This window comes from Geotrypetes seraphini, chromosome 5 (genome assembly GCF_902459505.1).
Source record: "Geotrypetes seraphini chromosome 5, aGeoSer1.1, whole genome shotgun sequence".
Classification (NCBI taxonomy): Eukaryota; Metazoa; Chordata; class Amphibia; order Gymnophiona; family Dermophiidae; genus Geotrypetes; species Geotrypetes seraphini.
The window spans coordinates 140547118-140569150 of record NC_047088.1 but is presented as its reverse complement, the minus strand read 5'-3'; the positions used below and the strand labels follow the sequence as shown (position 1 = coordinate 140569150).

Below are 22033 nucleotides of genomic sequence, written 5' to 3'. Positions count from 1 at the left end.
CTGATAAAAGACAGCATCGATGAGCATCTAGAAAGAAATAAACTGATGAAAACAAGCCAACATGGCTTCTGCTAGGGAAGATCGTGCCTAACGAACTTATTGCACTTCGAAGGAATAAACAAACGAATGGACAAAGGGGACCCCATAGACATCGTATACTTAGATTTCCAAAAAGCCTTTGACAAGGTACCCCATGACCACCTATTATGGAAACTGAAGAACCATGGGGTGGAAGGAGAAGTATATAGATGGATCAAAAAACTGGTTGGTGGGTAGGAAGCAAAGGGTAGGAGTGAAGGGTCACTACTCTGACTTGAGGAGGGTCATGAGTGGTGTTCTGCAGGGGTCGGTATTCGGACCGCTGCTGTTCAATGTATTTATAAATGATCTAGAAACAGGGACGAAGTGCGAAGTAATAAAATTTGCAGATGACACCAAACTATTTAGTGGAGTTGGGACCAAAGAGGACTGAGGATTTACAAAAGGACCTGAACAAACTAGAAGAGTGGGTGACGAAATGGCAGATGAAGTTTAATGTGAAGAAATGTAAAGTCTTGCATATAGGAAAAGGAAACCCGAATTGCAGCTATACAATGGGAGGGCTGGTAATGGGTGAAAGTACCCTAGGAAAGGACTTGGAGTTAATGGTGGACAGGACAATGAAGCCATCGGCACAGTGCGCAGCGGCCTCTAAGAAGGCAAATAGAATGCTAGGTATTATCAAGAAAGGTATTACAACCAGAACGAAATAAGTTATCCTGCCGTTGTATCGGGCAATGGTGCGCCCGCATCTGGAGTACTGCGTCCAGTATTGGTCGCCGTACCTTAAGAAGGATATGGCAATACTCGAGAGGGTTCAGAAAAGAGCAACGCGATTGATAAAAGGTATGGAAAACCTCTCATATGCTGAAAGATTAGAGAAACTAGGGCTCTTTTCCCTGGAAAAGAGGAGGCTTAGAGGGGACATGATAGAGACTTACAAGATCATGAAGGGCTTAGAGAAATTGGAAAGGGACAGATTCTTCAAACTTTTGAAAACTACAAGAATGAGAGGGCATTCGGAAAAATTAAGAGGGGACAGGTTCAGAACCAATGCTAGGAAGTTCTTCTTCACCCAAAGGGTGGTAGACACCTGAAATGTGCTTCCAGAGGGTGTGATAGGACAGAGTACAGTATTGGGATTAGATGATTTCCTGAAGAAAAAGGGGATAGAAGGGTATAGATAGAGGATTACTATACAGGTCCTGGACCTGATGGGCCGCCGCGTGAGCGGACTGCTGGGCATGATGGACCTCTGGTCTGACCCAGCAGAGGCACTGCTTATGTTCTTATGTTACCAGTAACATTGGTTGAATTCTCCTCATGGATGTTCAGTATAACAATGAAAGCCCAAATTTCATAGTTTCCAGTAAGTTTTAAAGCTGTACTGCATATTTTTTGGTATTTTCCTGAAGGTACGTTAATGTTGGAGTTTGTAAGCATCAAATATGAGTTATGATATATTAAAATTGTCAAAAACTTAGATATTATATCTGTCTTTCCTTGACTTGAAGTTTGGAGCTAGAACAGGGGTGGGCTATCTTTAGGGCCCAAGAATCATACTGGGCCCAGTTAAGGATATTCCTTGAAAGTCTGGAGTGGGGAAGAATTTCCTGTAGGTCCTATGGTCCAGCAAATACATTGCTTCTGACCTGACAATGTGGCTAGTCCAGAGGGAATATAGAAACGTCCTGTGAGCTCCTCAGAAACCACACCTAGAGAGTGGCTCTTTTTTTTCAAAACAGTAGCCATTGTCATAGATGCTCTTAAAACAATATAAATTGAAAATGATAAATAGGACCTTATTATTTCTAATGGGGTATCACTTGTATACTATTAAAGGGACTACACAAAATGTTCTGAGAGTATTTTGCATATAGAAGATCTATCAGTTCCCAAGGAAGAAGAAATTGCTTCTTGGCAAAATATGTGGCTTTATGATAATGTCAGGGTGCTTGACCTAGTACATACTTTTGTTTCATTAGACTCCTGGTTTGACTCCTTGCACTCAGGAAATAAAGATTAACAAATAAAAGCACAAAATGTATTTTATTTTGTATTTATATTTATTAGCAATTGCAAAAGGGAACATACAACCAAAATGTGAGGTGGTATCTTTTCATTGGACTAATGTAGTAAGAGTTCTTTGACCACATTTTGTAAGCTAAAACCCTCTTCCTTAGGTCGACAGAATGATCAAAAGTTGGCAATACCAGAAATTATAAAGGATTCATGAAAAGCATTCCAAAGGTAATGCGAAAAGGCAAAAGGGGAGGGGCAGGGGGGAGATGATAAGGCATCATTCAAAGTTCAATTACATGAAACATAGATGCATGCAAATTTTCCAAAGCTCAGCTTTACTTCCTATCTTCTATCTGTTTCTTTCAATTTCATGCACACAGACTGCTAATCTCTACTCTGTACCATCCAATTAAGACCAATTAACAGTTATTAAATAAGGCAACTAAATCACTTGCTCGTTTCTTCATGTAGTCACTGGTTTAAATTCTGATTGAATGTTTTGGGTCATAAACCTAAGTCCACCAACATGGATGGGTTGATGATGTTAACACTGCCTAGTAAAATCGAATCGAGTGAATCCTGAAGTAGTGGGATGGGGCAAAGAATCTAATTTGTTTAATGAGCACTTTCAAAAAAAATCAATCTCTAGAAAGTTCAAGAAGGAAGCAAAAGAGTTTTCTACTATTCTTTAGAGCTTCTTCTAGTCTGCAATTAATTTAAGAATAAACATATACTTTCACCCATTTTCCTGTCAGTTTTTTTCTAAACAACTGTTGAATTTTCAAATTCAGTATGCTGCCTGCTGTTTAAGTTGAAAAACAGCAAATCTTCAGGCATACCTATTCGTTTTAAACAGTAGGCTACCTGACACTCAAACTGCATATACTTTCTCAGTGTAAACTCAGTGTGTGATCCCAATATACTGCATATCCCTCCAATTGTGCATCCTGCACATATAAGTACTGATACATATATCAGTAATTCCAAGTATAGCAGTAGCCAATTAAAAATCCAAGCTCTGAAAGTCAATTTGTTAGTTTTAAGATCAGGTAAAGAACAGGATAGGCAAAATTGCTTTCTGAGCCACTCTTCTAAAGCAGTGTTTCTCAACTTCTTCAAGCCAAGAACCCCCTAAGTCTAACAAATATCAACCGAGTATCCCTGCCCAAGCTCCGGCCCATACCCACCCAAGCTCCACCCCTGACCTCACCCCCATAATAATGGTAATGAAATTTATTCCATTCATTTTTTATATACACACAATATAATCTTATTAGTTCATAATGATAACCACAAAATAACCCCCCAATAAAGCACACTATATGCAGAGAAAAAGCTTATCATATATAAATATATATATATATCAGTGGTCTCAAACTCAAACCCTTTGCAGGGCCACATTTTGAATTTGCAGGTAATTGGAGGGCCTCAGAAAAAATAGTTAATGTCTTATTAAAGAAATGACAATTTTGCATGAAGTAAAACTCTTTATAGTTTATAAATCTTTCCTTTTGGCTATGTCTAAATAATAATATTGTAATTTATAGCTAAAGAGACATATGATCAAGAAACTGTTTTATTTTACTTTTGTGATTATAATACATATACCGAGGGCCTCAAAATAGTACCTGGCGGGCCGCATGTGGCCCCTGGGCCACAGGTTTGAGACCACTGATATATATATATATATATATATATATATATAAAGACACACAGACATATATTCTAGCACCCGTTAATGTAACGGGCTAAAATACTAGTGTATATATATATATATATTTCTATCTGTCTCTCCCTCCCGCTGTCTGTCTCTCCCTGACCCCCTTTGTCTGTCTGTCTTTCTGTGTCTCTCCCTGCCCCTGTGTCTTTCTTATTTTCTTTCTATCTATCTGTCTCTCTCCCTGCCTCCTATGCAGCAGCATTTCTCTCCCACCACTTCCCTGTGCAGAAGCCACAGCAGCATTCCTTCCCCCCACACCACTTCCCTATGCAGCAGCAGCATTTCCCCTACCCCCCTTTCCCTTCCCGCAGTCTGGCCGGCTCCCTTAGTCCCTTATCACCCCCCCTTCCCTTCCCGTGGTCCCGACAAACCTTCCGATTCCAGCAGCGTCTGCAGCACTCTACACAGGTGCTAGAGTAGATGTCTGTCTGGGTTTTTATTTTCTTTATCTCTCTCTCCTTGCAAGCTGCCTGTCTTGTCATTTTTTCTGTCTGTGTCTCTCCCTATGTCCTTAGTGCCCTTAGTGCCTCCTTTCTATGTCCTTAATGCCCCTTCCTATGTCCATACTGTCCCTAGTGCCTCCTTCCCATGTCCTTAGTACCTCTTCCTATGTCCTTAGTGCCCCCATTACCTCCTTCCGGTGTCCATAATGCCCCCAGTGCCTTCTTCCCATGTCCTTAGTGCCCCCAGTGCCTCCTTCCTGTGTCCTTATTGCCCCCAGTGCCTCTGTCCTGCTTAGTGCCCTCAGTGCATCTTATGTCCTTAGTGCTCTTAGTGCCCATTTCTATGTCCTTAGTGCCCCCAGTGCTTCCTTATGTCCTCATCATTATCTTCCAGACTTTGTCCCACCCCCACCCCTGATGCCAGCCTGCTTGCCTCCCATCCCTCTGAGCAACATGTTTCCATTTAATCCCCTCCGATGCCTGCCTGCCTGCCTTCCATCCCCCTTCCATTGAACCCCCCACCCCCATGCCAGCCTGCCTGCCTCCCATCCCCCTGAGCAGCATGTTTCCATGGAAACCACCCCACCCCCGATGCCAGCCTGCCTTCACTTGAAACCCCCCCCACTCCTCCTCCGATGCCAGTCTGCATGCCTGTCTCCCATCCCCCTGAGCAGCATGTTTTTAACCCTCCCCCCCGGCCGACCCTACCCGGCACACCAGAAACCGCCGTTGACCCTCCCAGCCGACCCTCCCACCGCTACACGGCCGACAAACCTCGCAGCTCCAGCAGCGTCCCAGGCACAGTAAACACGCTGCTTCGGCTCTTCTACTGGCCTAATTTCCTCTGTCACGTCCCTGATGATGTAATCAGTTATGCGGCAGAGGAAATTAGGCCAGTAGAAGAGCCGAAGCAGCGTGTTTAGTGTGCCTGGGACGCTGCTGGAGCTGCGAGGTTTGTCGGCCATGTAGTGGTGGGAGGGTCGGCTGGGAGGGTCAATGCGGGTTTCTGGTGTGCCGGGTAGGGTCGGTGGGGGGGAGGAGGGGGAGTCGCGGTGTGTTACCTGGCCGGTACTTCGACGCTTCTTGGCTTTATCCTTCAGATGGCAAGAGCCGCCGCGGTCGACAGGCTCTGCGCCGCCGCACGCATGTGGACTCCTACCTGCGGGTCCCTAAAGCGCACGGAAAATGGGAGCACGCAGGTGGGAGTGTACATGCGCGCTTAGGGCTTTATTGTATTAGATTCCAGAGGTCAAGGCAGATGACTTTAAAATATGCAATGTCACCTCAATAACAACTATAGAAAAATATATAAATATAGTGCAAAATATAGACAGCAGATATAAATTCTCAAAATTGACACATTTTGAGCACTAAATTGCAAATAAAATCATTTTACCTACCTTTGTTATCTGATGATTTCATGAGTTTCTGTTTGCACTTCCTTCTGACTGTGCATCCAATATTTCTTTTTTCTGCGTCCTGCACACTTCATCTCCTCTGGACCTCATTCCCTTCCCCAACCAACATCTCTCTCTGTCCCTCCATGAGTCCAACTTTTCTTCCTCTCTCCTCCACCTTCATTGGCAACATGTCTCCCCTCTCTCTCACTGTCCATTTGTCTTTCTCTCATTCCCTCCCTTGCTGCCAAGGGAATGGAGAAACAGAGAGAGATCCAGGGTGCATCTCTCCCACCCCTTCTACTGCTACATTCAACATTTCTTCCTCGCTCTTCCCCCAGATGATATGCAGCATTTTCCACCACTGCCCACCAGCCCCATGCCCATTTCTCCTTCTATCACCCCTATCCAGCACAATGCCACATCTTTCCCTCCATCACTATGTCCAACATTCCTCCCTCTTGCATCCTCTTCAATCTGTCCCTCTGCTCCCTCTCCACCACTATATCCAACATTTCTCCCTCTCATCCTTCTATTCCCCATGCATCTCTACCTCACTCCTCTCTCTCTCTCTGCCCAATTTTCCTCTTTCTTCCTTTCCCCATGTGCACCATCTTTTTCCTTCTCACTCACACACTCATCCCCAACAATTCTTCCTTTCTATTCCTTCCTTCCTATGACCCAAGTTACTGCCTCCTTCCTCCCTCCCTTCTGTGTCCCATGTTCATGCTCCCTCCCTTCCTTTTGTGTCCCGAGTTCATGCCCCTCCTCCCTGCCTTTCAGCCTTTGTCCCAAAATCATGCCCATCCCAGATCATGTCCCCTCTCTCCCTTACTTGCTTGCTCCAGGGCTGCACTCGCTTCCTTCAGGACCATCCAGGGCTGATCCTTCTGCCTTCAGCGGCACTTGTTGCAGGGACATGCGGGCATTGGCTCACATGCTGCATGTGGCTGACCCAAAAGCTTTCCCTCTAATGTCAGAGAGAAGGTTTCCGGGTCAGCCATGTGCAGCGTGAAAGAGCCGCTGATGCGTCCCTGCAACAAGTGTCACTGAAGACAGGAAGGAACAGCTCACCTGGAAGGAGGTAACTGGGATCCCCCACTGACCCGAAAAGCTTTCCTCTGTCATCAGCTCTGACATCGGAGGGAAGCCTTCTGGGTCAGCTTCGGTGGAAGGGGCAGGCAGGAAGGAGGGCATGGGATCCCCAGCAGTGATAGCAGCTTCGGCGGAAAGGGGCAGGTGGGCAGGCAATAAGGAGGGCATGGGATCCTCGGTAGCAATCTGCGAAGATTGTTAAAAATTAGGACTGCATGTTAATCATGTTATTAAAATTTGTAACAGTGTTTTTCCTCTGTTTTTCTGTCTTCTAAAAATGTCTGCCCTCTCCCCACCCTTCAACTCAATGTGTGCCTTTTCCTTCACTCGCTCCTCCTTCCATTTCCATTCAATGTCGGCCCTCTCCTCTGCACTTTCTTCCCCTTCTATCTGCATTTTTTCTCTCTCTTCCACTGTAATAACCCTCTTCCCCCAATTGGCAGGACTGGAGCAGGAAAACAAAATGCAGTGGGGCTTTCCTGGAGTGAGTCCTCCATGCTGGATGACCCAGGGTGGAGAAAAGCTGCAGGAACTGGCTTTGAGGCAGCTGCAGGGCGGTGACTCTATGAGCTGTATCACTGGCATTGCACCGCCTGCCTGATACATTGGCTTGAAGCTTCCTATTTTAGAGCGAATGGAAGCCAGCTGGCCTGCCGACCATGAGCATGAGCAGATGCTCAAGGTCCTGCAAAGGGCTGACCATGCAATGCTAGTAATTACACTTCTGTGGAATGCGGTGAGACCAAATGCTTTATGCGGAGAGAGGCGGGGTAGCCTATGGCTGGCTCTGCCAGGCCAGAAACAGGCAGTTACATCAAAGCTTGACGTAGCTTCCTGATTCTGGGTCCATAAGAGCCAGCCTTCTGCCTGCCGTGTTAATCATCCTTTATAATAAAACCCTAAGCGCGCATGCGCACTTAGGACGGCGTGTTCCCTGCCACCATGGTGCCTGAGTCAGTGCCGAATTCCATTTTCGAACACGGAGGCAGGGAACACGCCAGTGACTCCCTCCTCCCGTCCTCACTCACCAACCTCTGCCGCCGCTCCTCTTCAAAGCAGCCTGCTGAGGTTCACTGACCGGCTGTAGCGAACCTCGCAGGCCGCTCTCCACCTCGGTAGCACATTCCCTCTGATGCGATCGTGTCAGAGGGAACGTGCTACTGAGGTGGAGAGTGGCCTGCAAGGTTCACTACAGCCGGCCAGCGAACCTCAGCAGGTTGCTTTGAAGAGGAGCGGTAGCGGCAGCGGTTCATGCCGGTGGGCCAGAAGACACCAGGAAGTCGGGATGGAGGGAGGGTAAGAACAGGCAAGCACAACAGGGGGCAGGGGGAGAGGGAAAGGGGGCTGCTTTGGGGGAAGGGTGTGCTGGGGGCAGATAGCAATCATGCTTTGCTCGGGGGGGAACAGAAGGGGCTACGGAGCAGGCAGGCATGGCACAACAGGGGGGAGGGGGAAAGGGGGCTGCTTTAGGGGGAGGGGTGTGCTGGGGGGACAGACAGCAATCATGTATCCCATGCTGGTAAGAAGTGGAGGGGGGAGGGAAAGGGGATGCTTTTGGGGGGAGGGGTGTGCTGGGGGGCAAACAGCAATCATGCTTTGCTCTGGGAGGGGGGAAACAGAAGGGGGCCACGGAGAGACAGGCAGGTAGGGGGCCAGGGAGACAGACAGAAAGAAAGACAGACGGGGCCAGGGACAGACACAGACAGAAAGAATGACAGACAGACAGCATCCAAAGAGAGAGAGACAAAGAAAAAAAAAACAGTCAGACAGACATCTACTCTAACACCCATTAATGTAACAGGCTTAAACACTAGTGATTAAATATTTTAGTGGGCATTAAAAATTTAATGCTTTAATCACATTATTAATGTGTTAAATCTGCCGTTCTATTAAAAATATAATCATATTTCCAAACAAACAGGAAATGCACATATATTTTTGGACTACCCACACCATGCCCAGAACAGGCCTCATTGGAAAGATAGGAAGGACTTACCAGCTGAGTAGAGCTCTCGAGAGGGGGGGGCACATAGGGGGAGATAAGTTAAGAGAGATAGTGAGGGACATTTGAGTGACTGCATGAGAGCATGTTGGTCAGTCAATTTTTTCCCTCAAAAATAGATACCATTGAAGCTATTAGAATGGTATTTCAATCCATAATAAGAGCTTTCATTAGTGTATTAGAGGACATTTTTATTTGTGTTATTATTTTTCACCTGAATAAAGATTTTGTCATGAAACAAAACTCTATACAAAAGGGATAAATAAATGTCAATGAGCAGCAGTCAATATTTTTGAAATTAGGCACAAGTATTTAGTGCTGGGCCATATCCGGGTACTGACACTGAATATACAATTATAACAGGGCATGCACTGGCTACCAGCATTTATGTGGATCCCAGATGATATTGGTTAGCACCCACATAAAAGGATTTGGGAGATCATCTACCCCCTTGATTCTGATCCTTTCCCATACACCCCACCCCTTTGGTCCAATCTCTGCTCCCACTCAGCACCACCAGGTTTTACCTAGTGGGATTGAGCAGAAGTGATCCCCTTCTGCTCTCACCACATTTGGCTTCAGGTTCAAATTATCAGCACTGATCCCTAGCAGTAGTCTCTCCTGCCTGGTTAAATCACTTTGAATATTAAGCCTGTAACCTTCCTTTGGCCCAGCAGTATTATGTTCTATTTGCTTTTCATTGTGGTAGCAATCAACCAGGGATCTACACATCCAGACTCCCTACCAAATCTTGCAATCATGGACCTAATATTGGCAACTAAGTGTTTCTGTTGCCGAATAACTCTCTTCCCTCGGTAGCTGGGAATGTTTCCTCTGGAGCAAAGTCCTGGCCTTGTAAACTGAAGCCAGTATAAAATTTCCACTGATTCATCAGACTGGCCCAGATTTAATATTATTTTTTATTGGAATGTAATGTAATGTAATTTATTTCTTATATACCGCTAAACTCCGTTAGGATTCTAAGCGGTTTACAGAAAAATAGACAATAGGGTGCATTAAAATTATAAGTAAAATAGGTACTTAGAAATTCCCTTACTGTCCCGAAGGCTCACAATCTAACTAAAGTACCTGGAAAAATGACAATTAGTAGAGTAATGAAGAAATAAAATAGAGAATAGATGAGAAAAATAAGAAAATAAACATTCTAATAAGATTACAATGATCTAAAGGACTTTGAAAGGTTGAAAAAAGAGGGGAGATAAGAATAGATGCAGAGGGAGAACCGTTGAAGCAATAAAATTCTGGAGAAATTTAAATGAAATTTGAATGATAAAATAAAACAAAATAAGTGGTAAAACAATAAGTGAGATTAAAAAAATATATCATAAACTAAAAAGAATTGAAAATAAAATCAAAACAGTCAAAACTGAAGTCCAGCTTGAACGGGCCCCCGAGCCAACCATTGGTCCGATGGCCGGACTGCAGCCCTCCTCCGTCGGTTCTCCCCTGCTGGAATGGGGGAGGAGCGAAGACAGTGTCGGGTGCCCCGCTGGAACGGGCCCCCAAGCCGACCGTTGGTCCGATGGCCGGACTGCAGCCCTCCTCCGTTGGCTCTCCCCTGCTGGCATGGGGGAGGAGCGAAGACATTGTCGGGTGCCCCGCTGGAACGGGCCCCCGAGCTGACCGTTGGTCCGATGGCTGGACTGCAGCCCTCCTCCGTCGGCTCTCCCCTGCTGGAATGGTGTTAGATGGTGTTACAGGGTTTGGTTTTGGTCTTTTACTTTTCCCATCTGTAGCAAATGCAGTATCCAATGTAAGTTGTTTTCTTGAAGCCATCTGAAATCACTTTAGTTAAACTGAAGGGATTAAATATCCATATCATCCCGGGCTCTGTGATAGACTCGTGTTGCCGTCCCGATCTACCGGGCCTATCAGCCTTCCTTTCCCCGAAGTCAAAGACGCCGACGCTGGGCATTAGGCTGTTTTTGTCAATTCAGGGGGGGGGGGTTGGTGGCGTGGCTGCGGCAGCAGCAACAGCCTGAAAAAGAAATCATCCTGGCCCGGGTCGGTGTCATACTCCGGAACTTCTACCTCTTCCAGCAGCCCTCTCCCTTCTACCTGCTTTCGGCCACACCCCCTGCTCCGCGGCTCTCTTCGGCAACTCAGCAGCAGCGATCGACACAAGCTTCTGACGTCGGGGCCTACCCACTGCGAGTCCCGCTTGTTTCAACTTCCTTTTTCCACAAAGGCGGGACTCGTAGAGGGAAGGCCTCGATGTCGGCAGCTTGTCTTAATCACCGCTGCTGACGAGTTGCTTAAGAGAGCCGCGGAGCAGGGGGGTTTTGCCAGGTGCAGGTAGAAGGGAGAGGGCCAGATGCAGGACTCGTGGGTGAGGGAGCATAAGAGAGAAAGAAAGAGAGAGGGGAGGGAAACAAAAGGAAATATTTCATACTGGGCTGGGCCGGAGTGGAGGGAGGGTGGAAAGATTCTGGCTACAGGGTGCATTAACAAAGGAAAAGGGGGGAAAGCTGAAAATGGAGATAGTGACACAAAGAGTAAGCAGGACCTACTGAATAAGGATAGAGATACAGAGGGGACATGAAGAGGAGGTGAAATAAAGACATAGAAGTAATGCTGAAAAAGTGTGTGTGGGGGGGGAGATAAAGACATTGAAAGGGTAAATGGTGAACATGGGGTAAAGACAAGGACAGAGACAAATGAAGATTCTGAAAAAGTGGTGAGATAGGGATATAGATGACATGGACACAAAGAAGGGTGATGCTGGAAAATAGGTGGAATGGTAATTCTGACAGACACAGAAGGGAAATGCTGGATCAAGGAGAGATGGGGCTCAGGCTGGACGGAATGAGGAGAAATGCCTTGTTGGCCCGGAACTTCCTCTCCTACATCAGAATTGACGTCAGGGAGCGGAATGCTGGTCAGCGCGACGCTTCTGCAGGGAAAGCTTGGGACGGCGGTGGCTTGGGGGCTGTTCCCCGATGGCGGTGGCAGCAAACCGAGTGGCTTGGGGGAGGGCACGGAGAAAGAAAGAAAGGGGGCAAACAGGGAGACAGAAAAAGTTGGGGGAGAGAATGAGGTCTGGAAGAGAGGAAACATACAGGAGGCTGAAACAAAGGAAGAAAGATTGGATGCATAGTCAGAAGAAGAAAGTGCAACCAGAGACTCATGAAATCACCAAACAGCAAAGGTAGGAAAAATGATTTTATTTTCAATTTAGTGATCAAAATGTGTCGGTTTTGAGAATTTATATCTGCTGTCTATATTTTGCACTATGGCTCCCTTTTACTAAACCGCAATAGCGTTTTTTAGTGCAGGGAGCCTATGAGCATTGAAAGCAGCACGAGGCATTCAGTGTAATTCCCTGTGCTAAAACCTACTATTGCGGTTTAGTAAAAAGGGAGGGGGTGTATATTTTGTATTTTGTTACTGAGGTGACATTGCATAGAGTCATCTGCCGTGACCTCTTTGAAAAAACCCGGAATATGAATAATTAACATTTTCTCTGCCTTTCAGTGTGCTTTGTGGTTTTTTTTTTATTTTATTGTTGGTAGATCATTTTGACTTAGTCATTATAAAAGTAGCTCGCAAGCCCATAAAGTGTGGGCACCCCTGATCTAGTCTATTTTAAGTTATTCCCTTATTCTATGCTTTCTTATTTAAAGCTTAGCCTCAGACATCTTCTGTTTATTTGCATTTTCCCTGTGCACTATTATGATTCATGTAACCAGGACATCCCAGTTTCCTCCACAATTCTATGGCTGCCACACATCTTCTGTTTATTTGCATTTTCCCTGTGCACTATTATGATTCATGCAACCAGGACATCCCAGTTTCCTCCACAATTCTATGACTGCCACACAATTTGCCTTTGCCTGTTGGATTGTCAAAAAGCTAGAAGCTCTGCTGGTGCATGCTATTTACTTTCTTGTCCTCAGCAGCAGATGAATCCAGAGACTAGTTGGTTGTGACCATCCAACAGCAGGTAAAGATAGAGAACCTCAAAACTGAATTCTGTCATATATAGGATGGTAAGCTCACTGGTTAGCCAGTATTCTCTAACTCCAGCAGGTGGGGAGATGGCTTCTCTCCTGCTACTGGTATCAATTACTGCTCTGGCCAGCAATGGCTAGGTCTGGCTCCGCCTCAGTTGAGCAAGGGGATTAGGCTTCCTTAGTGTCTATTCTGAGGTATAGCTGGTAGTGCCAGTTCCCTACCCATCTCTTGTAGCCTCATCTGGATTTGTCCTGCACTCCTATCTCCCTCCTTGCTTTAAAAAGAAAAAAAAGGAGAGTTTAAACCCAGAGGATATGCAGTGGACTGGGGGCACTTAAATGAAGGAAAGCAGCCAACTGTGTGTGTGCTTCGGAAACGTAATTATAGTGAGTATCTTCCTTTGTTTTCCCTTATCTTTGAAACCAATTTGACTTTATGGTTGTTGAGAACTGTGATCTTTCTCACCTGCATTTCGGACTTGTTTTTCTGCCCACAGCACAGATTTTTAAAAGCCATACAAAGTTCCCTTTCTTTCTCACCATTTACAAAGGAACTTTGTATGCACAGAATTGGATTTATGGATGCAGCTTGAGTTCATTCTTACGTTTCTGAATTATAAAGATTTTGATCGTCAGATTACACCTTCAAAGAACTGAGTAATTCTATTTTGGACTCCTGAAAAAGGTACCACTTTGGTGCCAAAACACTGGCCGTGTTGAGTCTTTTTGGCACTTACTGAAGATCCCAGTGGAAATATCTCTCTTTCCCTATTTTTGATTTGTCCGTAACCAGGGAAGGGAAGGTGAAGACCGTAAAGGAAGCCTGGACATTACTTAAAGGCACAGTGCTCGAGGCACAAGACCTGTGCGTCCCAAGGTTTAGGAAAGGGTGCAAAAAAAATCGAACTAGAAACCCAGCATGGATAACAACTGCAGTTAAAAAGGCGATAAGCGACAAGAAATCATCCTTCAAGAAATGGAAAAAGGAACCAACAAAGGAAATCCAGGAAGAGCACAAAAGACACCAGAAAGAATGTCATCGAGAGGTCAGGAAAGCAAAGAGAGAATATGAGGAAAGACTGGCAGGAGAAGCAAGAAACTTCAAACCCTTCTTCAGGTATGTGAAAGGGAAACAACCAGCCAGAGAGGAAGTGGGACCACTGGACGACGGAGACAGGAAAAGAGCGATAAAGGAGGAAAAAGAGATAGCTGAAAGGTTAAACAAATTCTTCTCGTCAGTCTTCACCAGAGAGGACACATCCAATATCCCAGAACCCGAGGTGATTATAAACGGAGAACACGACGAAAGGCTGGTACAACTAGAGGTAAGCAAAGAGGATGTCCTCAGACAGATAGACAGACTAAAGAGCGACAAATCACCAGGCCTGGACGGCATCCACCCAAGGGTACTAAAAGAACTGAGAAACGAAATAGCAGAGACACTTCGCCAAATATGTAACCTCTCCCTAAAAACTGGGGAGATCCCAGAGGACTGGAAAATAGCAAATGTCACGCCCATCTTTAAGAAGGGATCAAGGGTGACCCGGGAAACTACAGGCCTGTGAATTTGACCTCGGTTCCAGGAAAGATGATGGAAGCAATGGTAAAGGACACAATCTGTGAACACATAGAAAACAATGGACAACTGAAGGCGAGCCAGCATGGCTTCTGCAAGGGAAGGTCATGCCTCACGAACTTGCTGTACTTCTTTGAGGGAATAAACAGCCAGATGGATAAGGGGGAATCCATAGACATCATTTGATTTCCAAAAAGCCTTCGACAAGGTACCTCATGAACCGCTACTTAAAAAGCTGTGGAACCATGGGGTGCAAGGGGATATATACCGATGGATCAAACACTGGTTGGCAGGCAGGAAACAGAGGGTTGGAGTAAAGGGCCAATACTCAGATTGGCAAAGGGTCACGAGCGGAGTTCCGCAGGGATCAGTGCTGGGACCTCTACTGTTCAATATATTTATTAACGATCTGGAGACAGGGACAAAATGTGAGGTTATCAAATTTACTGATGACACCAAACTCTGCAGCAGGGTTAGAAACACGGAAGACTGTGAAGACCTGCAAAGGGACCTAACGAGACTGGAAGACTGGGCAAAAAAGTGGCAAATGAGTTTTAACGTAGAGAAATGCAAGGTCATGCATGTAGGGAAAAAGAACCCAATGTTCAGCTACAAAATGGGGGGAACACTGCTAGGGGTGAGTAACCTGGAAAGGGACCTGGGGGTGATGGTCGACACATCACTGAAACCATCGGCGCAATGTGCGACAGCCTCAAAGAGAGCAAAGAGAATGCTGGGCATCATCAAAAAGGGTATCACAACCCGGACAAAGGAAGTCATCATGCCGCTGTATCGCGCAATGGTGCGCCCACACCTGGAGTACTGTGTTCAATACTGGTCGTCGTACCTCAAGAAGGACATGGCGGTACTCGAGGGAGTGCAGAGGAGAGCGACTAAACTGATAAAAGGTATGGAAAATTTTTCATACGCTGACAGGTTAAAAATGCTGGGGCTGTTCTCCCTGGAGAAGAAGAGACTTAGAGGGGACATGATAGAAACCTTCAAAATCCTTAAGGGCATAGAGAAAGTGAATAAGGACAGATTCTTCAAACTGTGGAGAGCCACAAGCACTAGGGGTCACTCGGAGAAATTGAAAGGGGACAGGTTTAGAACAAATGCTAGGAAGTTCTTTTTTACCCAGAGGGTGGTGGACACATGGAACGCGCTTCCGGAGGATGTGATAGGCCAGAACTCTGTACAGGGGTTCAAGGAGGGTTTGGATAGGTTCCTGGAGGATAAAGGGATAGAGGGGTACAGATAGAACTTGAGGTAGGTTATAGAAGTGGTCAGAAACCACTTCACAGGTCGCAGACCTGATGGGCCACCGCAGGAGCGGACCGCTGGGCAAGATGGACCTCGGTCTGACCCAGTGGAGGCAACTTCTTATGTTCTTATGTTCAGTGAGCTTACCATCCTATATATGATGGAGCTCAGTTTTGCTGTTCTCTATTTTTGCCTGCTGGTGGATGGTCACTACCCACTCGTCTCTGAATTCATCTGCTGTGACTAAAAGAAAGAAAATTATCAGGTAAAAAATAATTTTACCTTCCTGCATCATATCTTCTGCATGTTTCTTTTCCTTCTCCCTCACCCTGGATCATTGTACATTTTTCTGCCCACTCCCACCATACCAGACCTTCTCTCTTTGCCTGCAACTAACCACCAAATCCACTGTAATTGGGTCTGATTTCTTAAGCCATTGCTGCACAGACTTCCACTCTTGGGTTGACCTCAGCCAGACTTCTTTTTCCCTCCCACTGGCTTTGCCAGGCTCCCACTATTTAGCTGCTTTTTCCTGGGCCACTAATTGTTGCCAGTCACAGACCCTTTCATTGCTGGGCTGCCACTGTACTGAACTCCTCTTCCTGTCTACTTGTTGCCTAGACTGTTCCATTCACAGTAGGCTGCTTCTCTACTGCTAGGCAATGGGGGAAAAAGCAGTGTTGTTCAAAATAAAAATAAATGTATTTTTTTTTTTTTTTTTAGTAAAAGCAAAAGTACAGTGAAGAACACATTAAAAATTTACTTGAAGTGAGAAATGTATTGCTAAATATAGTACTTTTTGAGTAAAAAATATTGTAACTACAGTGAAGGCAACTATTGTTAATGTTTTTATCCCAACAATTTTATTGCTCTACAATTCAATCCACTTTGCTTTTAGTAAAACTAAATTTTGAAAATGAGTCTTGTCTCATGCAAGTGTGCTTGTGAGTCATTAAACCAGCACATCTGAAAAGGTATTGCTCAGTCTGAATAAAATGTTCCTTCAAATCAGGCCAGTCTGCAAAATTACTGATGTCGTTTGACTGGGGCTGCAGATACTGATCAAGGAAATCTCTAGCTGAAACACTTGACTTCATATATATAGTGAAGAATACTTTAGCATAATCATTGTCATTATCATCTACATTGGAAGCAGAGTGGTCTAATTCATCACTTGCATCTTCATCTTCATTATCATCATCATGTTGGCCAATTGCATAGAAGGCATTCATAAAACTAAAAACATTGACGTTCTAACAATTTTTCATTTGATGGCAAACTCTGAATATTTTCAAGAACTGATGCAATAACATCAAATATGAGATAACCAACAAGTTTAGTCTGCAGAATTTTGTAATACTTGGAGGGGGACTGGAAGGGGGGGATGGGCAGGGGGGGGGGGCTGAAAAGCAGAAAATCATGGATAGAGCACTCCAGGGCACTTTACTTTTCTTCGTATGAGTTCTATGTCTACTTGGAAGTCCAGTTTTGAATTACTTTTTTTTTTTTTTTTTTCTGGGAGCGGGAGGCGGGTCTCTGGGTGTATGGCTATCTCTCGTTGGCTGTTGTTTATTGCTGTATTTTTACCATATTTGCCTTTCCTTGCATTTGCCGCTTCTTGGTTCCTGGAGCACTTGTTTCTATTTTGTATGGTAATGTTCTGTTCATACCAATCAAAATATTTTCCAAAAAAAAACGTAGGAGGGAACTTTTCAGTCTTGGGATCAGACTATCAGGCTTCCTCTCTAAATAATATCAATCCAGTGGACAGTAACCATAATATAAAATTTTTCTGGGGATGACTAGCAGTCTGTTGTGGTAGAAACATAATTTTCTCCACCAAGAATTGCTACCAGCTTTCAGCTTTAACTCCTCTTCAAAGTGACCCAATCATCACTGTTCTGTTTGGCTGGAGGCAACACCACTATTCTTATAGGTTATATTCACTAAACAGCTATAAATTGAAAATAATCCATTGTTTGCATGATGATGATTACAATAGCAAAACCATGTTCCAGGTTTAACTATTTGATTTGGTTTACTGAGTAATCATCATTTACATCTTGCTTCTGCTTTACACTTTTAACTTCAAAGATCAGATATAACTTACAGTAGATAAAATAGTGAAAACTGGTGAAATTATTGCTTCAGTGAATGTAACAAAATGTTATAAGAACATAAGAAATGCCTTCACCGAATCAGACCTTTGGTCCATCTAGTCCGGTGACCCACACACGCGGAGGCCAATCCAGGTGTTCCCTGATGAAGACCTTATTTTCCCGTATCCCTCAATGTGATTTGCAAGGAGGTGTGCATCCAGCTTGCAGTTGAATCCCATAATGGAGGTTTCCGTCATTACCTCCTCTGGGAGAGCATTCCAAGCGTCCACCACTCGCTGTGTAAAACAGAACTTTCTGACATTTGTCCTGGGCCTGTCACCCCTCAATTTCAGTCTATGACCTCTCATCCGAGTCACATTTGACAATGTCAATAATGATGCTTCTTGCTCTTATTTTGTCAAAACCTTTTAGTATTTTAAAAGTCTCTATCATGTCCCCTCTCAGTCTTCTCTTCTCAAGGGTGAACAAGCTTAGTTATCCTGTACATCATCTATACAAGTAAAAGTAACAAAATTGTATTTAAATACAGTAATTATTTAGTTACTTAGGGCTCCTTTTACTAAGCTGCTTTAGGGCTTTAACGTGCAGAATAACTACTAGACCTTAACGCCAGCATTGAGCTAGTGTTAGTTCTAGCTGCATAGTGCGCGGTAATATCCTGCGTGTGCTAAAAACACTAGTGTACCTTAGTAAAAGGAGCCCTTAGTTACTCTATAACACTGAATAAAACAGAATGTGGAATAGTGAGAAAGAAAAGTTAGAACTGGTAAGAGGTTAGGAGGAGGAGGAAGTAGAGAAAGGTAAGCTACATTAGAGAATGACACGGTGAAAAAATTGGTCCCCGTCACCGCCCCGTCCCCGTCTCACCATCCCCGTCACCGCCCCGTCCCTGTCTCACCATCCCCGTCACCGCCCCGTCCCCGTCTCACCATCCTCTTCACCGCCCCTGCCACCCCATTCACCGCCCCGTCACCGCCACTGCAATCCCATTCACTTTTCTTTATTTACGTATAAAGGAAACATTCTTTAAAACTTTAAAACTTAGTTAAATATTAGTTAATAACTATACAAAAACAAAACACGCAGAGAAAAAATTAATTAATATAAATTCTCAAAACTGACACATTTTGATCACTAAATTTAAAATAGTTATTTTTCATACAGTTTTTCAATCACTAATCTTCCACCACCCCTGGGGCTAGCAATGCAAAAACAAACACGACATGTACTTTAAATGCTTACAATGTTAGCCTATATGGTAATTAGACGCGGCCGCTGTACCTAATCGCGGCAAAGATCTCCCTGCCGTGATTAGCATAGTGACCGCGGCTACGGCTGCAAGTCTCCCCTCCCCCCAGCGATCACGGCAGGAGGGCACCCAACCCCTCCTGTAGACCCCCCCAACGGCCCTCCCGACAATCGCAGCAGAAGGGTACCCAACCCCTCCTGCCGGTCCTCCCAATGGCCTCCCCTAAGATCGCCGGCAGGAGGGTACCCAACCCCTCCTGCTGGACCCCCCCCCCAACGAACCCTCCCACCCCGGAACCCCCTTAGTCTTACTTTCCAAGTTGGACCGGACGGCTCCTCACACGTATGGCCAGCAGGCTTGCCTCCGTCCAAATGAGGCGGGCCCGCCCCTACCCTGCCCAACCCACAGGATCCTAGGGCCTGATTGGTCTAGGCACCTAAAGCCACTCCCGCTATAGGAGGGGCCTTAGGTGCTTGGGCCAATCAGGCCCTAGGATCCTGTGGGTTAGGCAGGGGAGGGGAGGGGCGGGCCCGCCTCATTTGGACGGAGGCAGGCCTGCTGGCCAGACGAGCGAGGAGCTGTCCGGTCCAACTTGGAAAGTAAGACTAAGGGGGTTCCGGGGTGGGAGGGTTCGTTGGGGGGGGGTCCAGCAGGAGGGGTTGGGTACCCTCCTGCCGGCGATCTTAGGGGAGGCCATTGGGAGGACCGGCAGGAGGGGTTGGGTACCCTTCTGCTGCGATTGGCAGGAAGGGTTGATCTGACAAATGAGGAGCACGGTGAAACACAGGTAAATAGCGGTTCCTAGAAGGGGGTACATTGGCCCGCGGGGACAAACCTGTTCACCGTTTCCGCGGTCGGTGAATGGCCTTGTCCCCGTCACCGCAGCGACTGCTAGTTTTCTTCCCCGTTTTCGGCGGTGACCCGCGGCTTAAATGCGGTGGCCGCGGGTAAACCGTCACCGTGTCATTCTCTAAGCTACATCAATGATTGAACAATGGAATGGAAAGGGTGGTGAAATAGGGAAGGATAGGATAAACAAGTAATGGTAAAAAAAATGAGGGAGGGATAAAGTAGCATGAATATATTAATCATAAAATAAATCTTGAGATTTATGCAAGTTCTAGCATGCTAATAAAACATTGAATTGATAAATATTCAGATGCACAAAACATTTTAAAATTTGACACTTTCTCAGTACAGAGACAAAAACAGGTCAAGCTAAATGCAAGTATTATAGTTCATGCCAATGTACTTCAGTTACTGGGTTGTTTGGTTGTTTTGTTTTGTTTTGTTTTGGGGGGGTTTGTTATTTGTTCAGTTCTATGGCTAGTACTGTGTATTTCTGTATAACATCCTAATATTGTTATTTCAGTACTGTATTAGCATCCACAGTGTTATTTTGTAAATACTATTACTGTACCTTGAACCATCATATAGAGATATGAATAAGAAATAAAATGTTTCTTTAATTCTAATAAAAAGACCTTTAGCTTTGCATGTAGTTATACTTAAATAATGAAAATATGCATCGGAGACTTTAACATTGTAGTACATTATTATATCTAACATTGGCTTTAGCAACAATCCAGGAGCTGCCACAGATCAGCGGCCTTATGTATAGCCCCATTTTGACATAATGTAACTCCCACAGCTTCCAGACTATTGTAAAAGACAATGTGAGAAATCTTAGATGTTAAAAGAGGTGGCTGTTTAATGTCAGAACTGCCTTCTGTATGAGAAAATTGGATCCCCTCCAAAAGCAACTAAAGTGGCAAAATAAATTCCATCCCTTTCCCCTCCCATATTGGCCTGTGAACTGATTTCATGTTCACAACAATGGAGAAAATTTATTGTTCAGGTTTCACTGTTTGTCCCAATACATACGGGGGCTCATAATCGAAAGAGAAAAACGTCTAAAAACCAGCCTAAGTCGGCACTTGGACGAACATTTCTCAAAAACGTCCAAGTGCCGATAATAAAAACGGGTTTTGGATGTATTTCTAAACGACCTAGGCCTTCATAGTGCCGCTGAACGACCAAAGCTAAATGGGGTATTTCAGGAGGAGTGTCGAGGATGGGAGTTGGGTGGGATGTGGGCCGGCTTAGACTTAGTCGTACAGCATGTAAACCGAAAGTTATACACCCGATGATCAACGGAACTTACTTTTTAGACCATGTAAAAAAAAAAAATTGATAGCAATGTTTGATTTAGGGGTCTTTTTCTTAAGCGTCTTTAAACACTAATACATCACAAATGCAGAAAAAGTGGCCTTATGCAGGACGTGCAAAAGTGTTGTGTTAGTTTTTTGCATTGCCATGTGCTAACTGTGCAGTAAATATTGGGGGGGGGGGGAATTATTTTGGGAGGGGCATGTTGAGGTGGAGAGAGAACATTACCGTGCATCTACATTTCCCCATGCTGAATAGTACGTAGATAATGTTGGAGCCTTAACACCTATAAAATAGGTAGCAATAAGTGCTCTCATAATAATTTTTTTAAAAAAATGTTAAAAAGAACAGGCCCAAAAACAGAATCTTGAGGGACACCACTGGTAACATCCCTTTTCTCAGAGCGATCTCCATTGATCACTACCCTCTGTCGCCTTCCACTCAACCAGTTCCTGACGCAGCCCGTCACTTTGGGACCCATCCTGAGGGCACTCAGTTTATTTATGTGACATGTATATGTTATGTTAATCAGGTTGTCTATTCCACCTTTACCTATTCAGTTCAAGGTTAGATTACATTAGAAGATAGGTCGGTTACCCAGGAGGTTACAATGGACAGATTGACATGGGCATTCAAGAGGGTTGCTAGTACAGGAAGATCATACAGTTAGGTCATAGTTTCATAATGTTTAGTTACATGTACAAGTAGGTAATTGTTGGTTCCATATAAGCATTGTTTAGTAGTTTTGTTCTGTTTACCTCTTTCTGCTGCAAATAAAAAAAGGGTACAGAAATTGTCCTTATGCTGTGGAAATGATAGTTGCTTCTGACAATTAGTAAATGATGTTTAAAGTTTTATTCAAAACATATTTCTTATCAGCTTCACAACATGGACAACTGTATTTCTGAAAGGCTTCTAAATACTAGTTATATATCATGTTCTCTAGGAACATAAATGCTAGAAG

General features: G+C 44.8%; 1 protein-coding gene across 2 annotated transcripts in view; it reads left to right on the top strand.

The window, feature by feature from the left end:
• The window catches only part of KLF7 (Kruppel like factor 7), a 278953-nt gene that overhangs the window by 159440 nt on the left and 97480 nt on the right, over positions 1-22033 (top strand). The window lies entirely within an intron of this gene.